We start from the raw sequence: 5,909 nt of genomic DNA, 5'->3' as shown, positions 1-5,909 counted from the left end.
CGTGTGTTTAGGTAAACCTGCAGAGTTTTGACGGCTTGGTGCTTAGATTACTGCAAACATTATATGAAGCAGGTCAGAAATATAAAGGAAGTAGAATAGTTGTGGAGAGGTGCCTCTGAAACAGGCACTTTTTCTGTTGATAGAGTATATCTAGGACTAACAGGCACCCAGGCTACCAAAACCACACTCTCTGTTTCTACTGAACAGTTTTATGCAAGTGGAGAAGGAAGCTTTGGTCATGCCTTGGATTTTAGTTTTGGACAACTTTGACAGAGCTGGAGATTTTTTTTGTTTGGTTGCTTGGTTTGTTTTGGTTTTACCCTGAATTAAAGATGATTTGGTAATTTAACTGCCATTCAGAGGGAAAGTATCTTTTACCTCTTTTTTTATTTATGGAAAGAATGAAAGTTTTCATTCCTTTTTCTTTGGAACAGTGTAAGTCATATGAAAAACAGCCATTTTAAAAATCAGCTGAGCTTTTCAAAGCCTGTGAAAACCAGTTATGTGCAAATTCCCTTTGATTTGATTTAAGTGACCACGTAAGGTGCACAGGAATGGTAATCTGGCCTCTTTGGTTCTTAAACAGAACAGTAAATCAATTCTTAAACAGATTCTTGAATAGAAAAGTAACGAAAGCCCCAAAGAAAGAGAGACACAGTGTTACGTGCTAATCTCTGAAAAGGTAGATGCTGCAACTTTCCAGACGTTATTAGATCTTACTGAGTTTTTGCAAGTCTGTTCAAGCTTTGGTGTCCTCTAAAGTAAAAAATAATTCGTCATCTCTGCAGAAGAAGAAAAGCACAGGTCTAAGGGATTTTTAATGTAACAATTTTTGATTGATAGATTCCTGTTTAATTTCTTTATTCTTACATTAATCCAAGGTTTGGATATAATTTACAACAATGTCACGGCTCTGTGCTGTGTATGTGCTATGGCTTGTCCTTGCTTGTACCATCTGTACCTTTATGTGTCGTGCCTACCCTGAAACTTATTACCAGCACTGCCAGTAGCGTCTAAAATAACTCCTTTATAAAAACCCAGAATGTACTAATCCCCTTCCATTTCTTCTAACAGTTCCTTAGATATCTCAACGTCAGCCGTATACAATCAAAAGCAGCTACCCACACCCACAGAAATCAAACGTGTCTAATCTGCTGTTACTTATTCAAAGGTCAGGTATGACTGAATGGAGTCATTTTGGCTCCTTGCAGTCAGTGCTTCCCGAAAATGATTCAGCCCACCTATCTGGGAGACCTTGCTTGGAATGAGGTAATTTCCCTGCTGGCGGCACTGCTACTCGCTCTCTACCGGCAATACGAGGTGCCTGGAAGACTGGTTTAGCCCAGATTCCTAAATTTTAGATGCCTTAAGACAGACGTAACAAATTCCATCCTAAATCCATTGATATTTGCCTTTAAGGCATTGGAAAAGACTTTTCCCCTTGGCTTGCTGGGAAATTTTAAAATTGCTTTGTGATCTAAGGATCACTCTCCCCTTAAAACAGAAATACAGTATAGGAAACAGAATAAAAGTTAATAGACTCTAAAGCTCAAAAGGATTACAGGAGGATTTATTCTGACCTCCTTCACATTACAAGCCACAGACTACAGATGAGATGATAGAGATACTTGTTTTGTTCAGAATGACAACATGGAAAGTGTTACTTTTATAGCAAAAAAGGTCTTTTAATGAAATAATGGAATAATTACCATTGAAGACAAAATCCTGGCAAGATACAACTTCACTTTATAATCTTCTTCCTAATGTTTAACTAGAAAAAGCATTATATTCTTCTGGAGATTTGCGTTGATCTGGCTTGAACCCACAAGTGATTATTGAAATGCTAGAGGTGAGTTTAAAATGCAGAGACAATCCTGGCTCCGAGTCTCTTCAAAAATCAGGTTTGTTTCAGGGAAGATTTAATTATCTGTTTGCTTCTTTAAACATAGCTTTATAATTTCTCAGGTGAATATTCAAAACAAACCACAATCATTATCCAGAGTTGTCTATTAAAGGAAGAACAGAACATCTGCTAATTCAGGCAGCCAAGTAAACCATAGGCAGGAGGCTCTGTATCTCAAAGACCTTTAGCTTTGCCGGAACAAGATGCGTTTCCTACGGGTTCTTGAGCAAATGAAAGCAATTAAAACTGACGTAGCATTGTGCAGCCACACAGGCCCAGCATACAATGGCCGTATTATAAATTGCAAGAGATATTTCACTTGTTGTATTCATGCTGTGGATTTCTCTTAGCAATACGTGTCTAGCAAAGGCAGTAATTATGCTGGCTGCCTTCCTTAAAGTCTTGTATAAGTCTGTATTCTTATAGAATACACAGTATATACTTACATATATAGTTTTTATAGTCTGGATACAGGCTTGGCCTTCTTATACCTGGAAAGCTGATCTGAATCCACAGGGAAATACAAACAGTGGCCCTTTGTTGCAAACCACATTATCACATCGACTTTTGTTATAAAACGCAATTTTATTAAGGGCAATTTGCACAAAAATTGCTCTTGGAATATGCAAAAAATAACGCTCTCCCTCAGTGAATCAGGCAGCGTAACTTCAAGATTTAGAGAGCAGCAGCTCAGGACACAAAGTCTGCTGTGATAAAGGAAACTGCAGGTTATGTCTCTGCTTCCCAGCACGTGTTAGGACAGACAGACACCAACGGCTGTGCCCAGCTCCCACAGGGCACGCTCTTACCTCAGCAGGCTGGGGCGGCCATCTCAGAAAATTCAGGGAAAGCACCATGTAAAGGAGAAAGTGGGAGAAAATGGCTCTGTAACTGTAGTATCTAATCGTAGGTGGTGGTATAGAGAAAAGCTTGTATGAAAATAGCCACATTTAATTTCTATTCATTCTCCTGGCTGCCTGTGGCGCTTTCAGCACATACCAGCCACGCAGGGCTCCATCTTCCTCTAATTTGTAAGGGTGAAAGTCACGTACACTTGTGCCAAGGGGCTGAACTGGTGTGGTGAGTAAGGCCACGGGAGGGTGGTGTGTTGAGTGGGGTCATTCGCCCCCGCATAAGGTAGGCCCAGCGTGCGACCCAGCACGCGCCGTGTCCGCTTTGCATGAGCTGCCTGCTTGCGCCTGAAAAACGGGCAGTGGAGGGTCTGTCTGTCGCCTTTTTGGTTTTGATTTCTAGCCCAGGCTGCGTCCTTCTCTGCAGTAGCTTCCCTTACTGTCTAGGGCAGTTAATCCCCAGTGTCCCCAAATTACATACCCCAGAGACACATGAATGAACGTGAGCCACAAGAGCACGTTTCTGCAGGCTGGTTGTGGCGGGATAGCCAAAAATTCCCTTGTTAAAAGTTCTCTGCACGCTCTGAGGTTAATCTTTATAACTTGATGAGCCTTCCGAGAAAAAGAGGACTTCCTCTGGAGGAAGGTTCCCGGCTGCAGACATGGGACACGGCAGCCGGGGAAGAAGTGGCGGAGGCCGGGCGGAGGGGACGGGGTGCCGGAGCGGCCCGGCGGGAAGGTGACTCCCGGGCAGCCGGCACCCCAGGCCGGGCTTGGGAGGGCTCCTTCGGCTGCGGGCGACGCAAACACGTTTGGGATACTTGGCTCCTGACCCCGGCGCGTTTCCGTGGCGCACACGCCTCCCTGACAACCGCGCTGGCGTTACTTAATGTGGGAGGCTGCTGCCATCACATGCTAACCACAGTGCTAGAAAATTATTAACCCTCCTGTAATAACAGAGCTTGAAAGTGTCCTTTTTTATCACTCCCGCTGCCTATCTTGCAGCCTGTTTCTGTCCTCCGCGCTTATTTAACACCACCTGTGGAGAGCTCTTCCCCTTGATTTGCAGTAACTTATCATCAGACTGTGAAATTGTTCTCTCATCTCAGCTCTCCTGGAATTCTTCCTATTTCTGGCTTTATAGATTCCTTGTTCTGAAGTCCTCTTAATCTCGGGCACCTAGGATACAACATGCGTTTTTTCAGCCTTTTTTGATTTGCGAGCTCCTAAAAATTTTAAATGAAAGTTCATACTGTGGTACAGTGTAGTTAGGCCTGCTGGCATTAGGCTTACTATTCATAGTTACCTTTCTCTGACCTCCTAGAAGCAGCCTGAGCTCTATAAATACTGGTTATAAAGCTGTGGTTGTCGGCATACAAGTATTATATCAATTCCAGTGCCCCAGGGACAACAAAGGAGACCCAGGATGCAAACATAATGAAAACCACAGAATCCAAATGTAGCGTGAAGAGCTAGAAAACATGCTACATTCACACTCATTTTATTAGAGGTACTTTGTACATGTGCAACATATGCCTACTTTTTTGGGAAGAAGGCGAAAAAGGGGCTGAATTTTCTAATAGACAGTTATGACTACACGTCAGATGCTTCATAATTCAGGACAAATCAGCTAATATATGAAGCTTCTCTGAACATCTTGGTTTAACAAAATACATCATGGAATTATTTTCAAGAAATTTAGCCCACCCCAAAGTCAGATTTGATATAACCATCCCCCAACTCATTAGCTTCATTAGTTGTGATTAAAACAAAAAAGGGAAATGTTCACAGTACTAATTTTAATCAGCAGCATCTCATTGTCAGTACCCCCCCAATACTGAGACCTATTTTATTTGGAAAATATAGTCAGAGTCAGTGACAAGATACAGTGTAGTCCAAAACCCCTTCTGCTTTGCTTCCAAAGCAAGGTCTGTGGATGTAATCACATCCACCCATCCACTGAACTGCTTCTTCCCAAATATCTGTATATACATCTAATGCTGTGAAGATGTATGGCAAATTTCCATTCCAAGAAACAACTTCATAACCCTCAGTCCTTACAGTATATACAGTTCTATGCCACGGTGAAATTCTCAGCAATCAGAGGTCACAGAGTAGACGATAAGCACCCTGTTCTTCCACTAATGCCACAGTGAAATAGCAATATTGGGGAGACAAGAGATATTGATTTGGTTACACACAGAGGGATGGCAAGCAATAACAGGAAAATCTCCTTCCCTTTGCAAATAATTTCTGTTCACGTAGCCCTTTGCCATAAGTTACATCTGAGATAAGGAAACTGTTTAATTCCAATGATCTCAGCATAGGAGACTGGGTATGCCCTAGCCATTAACTTCTTCCACTTCCTTGACAATGAGTAGGTTAAAAAATAGTTTCTGTACTGCATGTTTAAGATAAGATACAACCAATTTTCATCCTGACTGCAACTGTCTCTGCTCTTGCCCTTTTGCATGTCCAAGTGCATCAAGGGATGGTCCTCCTAAAGAAGAGGAGGAACTTCTGCTTCTCTTCTTTTGATTTGATTTTTTAGACAATGTTAAGTAGAAAACAGAAAAAATTTGCATGAAAAGCCACACTACTGGCATTTTCTGCCAAATTCTGTATACCCAGACAGTGGTCAAACTCAAAGACAGTTTTCATAACTGAGCTTTGTGTCTTTCTTTAGTGAATGAGCTAATGATCTTAGAAGATTTAAGATTTTTATTTCTATTTTCACATAGAAATGTGAACATCCAAAGTCTTGAACTTTTGTATTTTAAATAGTAAAGCTCTTGTTGGTGCTACAACTTGTTGTGTGGGTACAAGTTTCATTTCTGGATTCTCACTGTTGTCTCAAGAGTCAATGTACTCATATCATCATTCCATCTTGGAAATTGTAAAAGAATTTGGTAGAATCTTAAATGTAATAACACATTGAGTGAATTAGAACCTTTAGCTTTTTAGACTCCCTTTTGGGACATCAGGAATGGGTAGAAAATATCGCATGTAAATGTAGGAGTGAAGGTTTGCAGTAATGCATATTTCTCAGAGCAAATTGTTAGTCTGACATGTCTAGCTTGGATGCTGAAGACTTAGGCACCCAGAGTGATTTGACAGAGCTTTTGAGTACATCCAGCTGCTCAGATCTCCTGCTG

The sequence above is a fragment of the Phaethon lepturus genome, unplaced genomic scaffold, assembly GCF_000687285.1.
Source record: "Phaethon lepturus isolate BGI_N335 unplaced genomic scaffold, ASM68728v1 scaffold13849, whole genome shotgun sequence".
In the NCBI taxonomy this organism is placed as follows: domain Eukaryota; kingdom Metazoa; phylum Chordata; class Aves; order Phaethontiformes; family Phaethontidae; genus Phaethon; species Phaethon lepturus.
The sequence above is the reverse complement of the archived record's forward strand: the minus strand, read 5'-3'. Positions refer to the sequence as shown.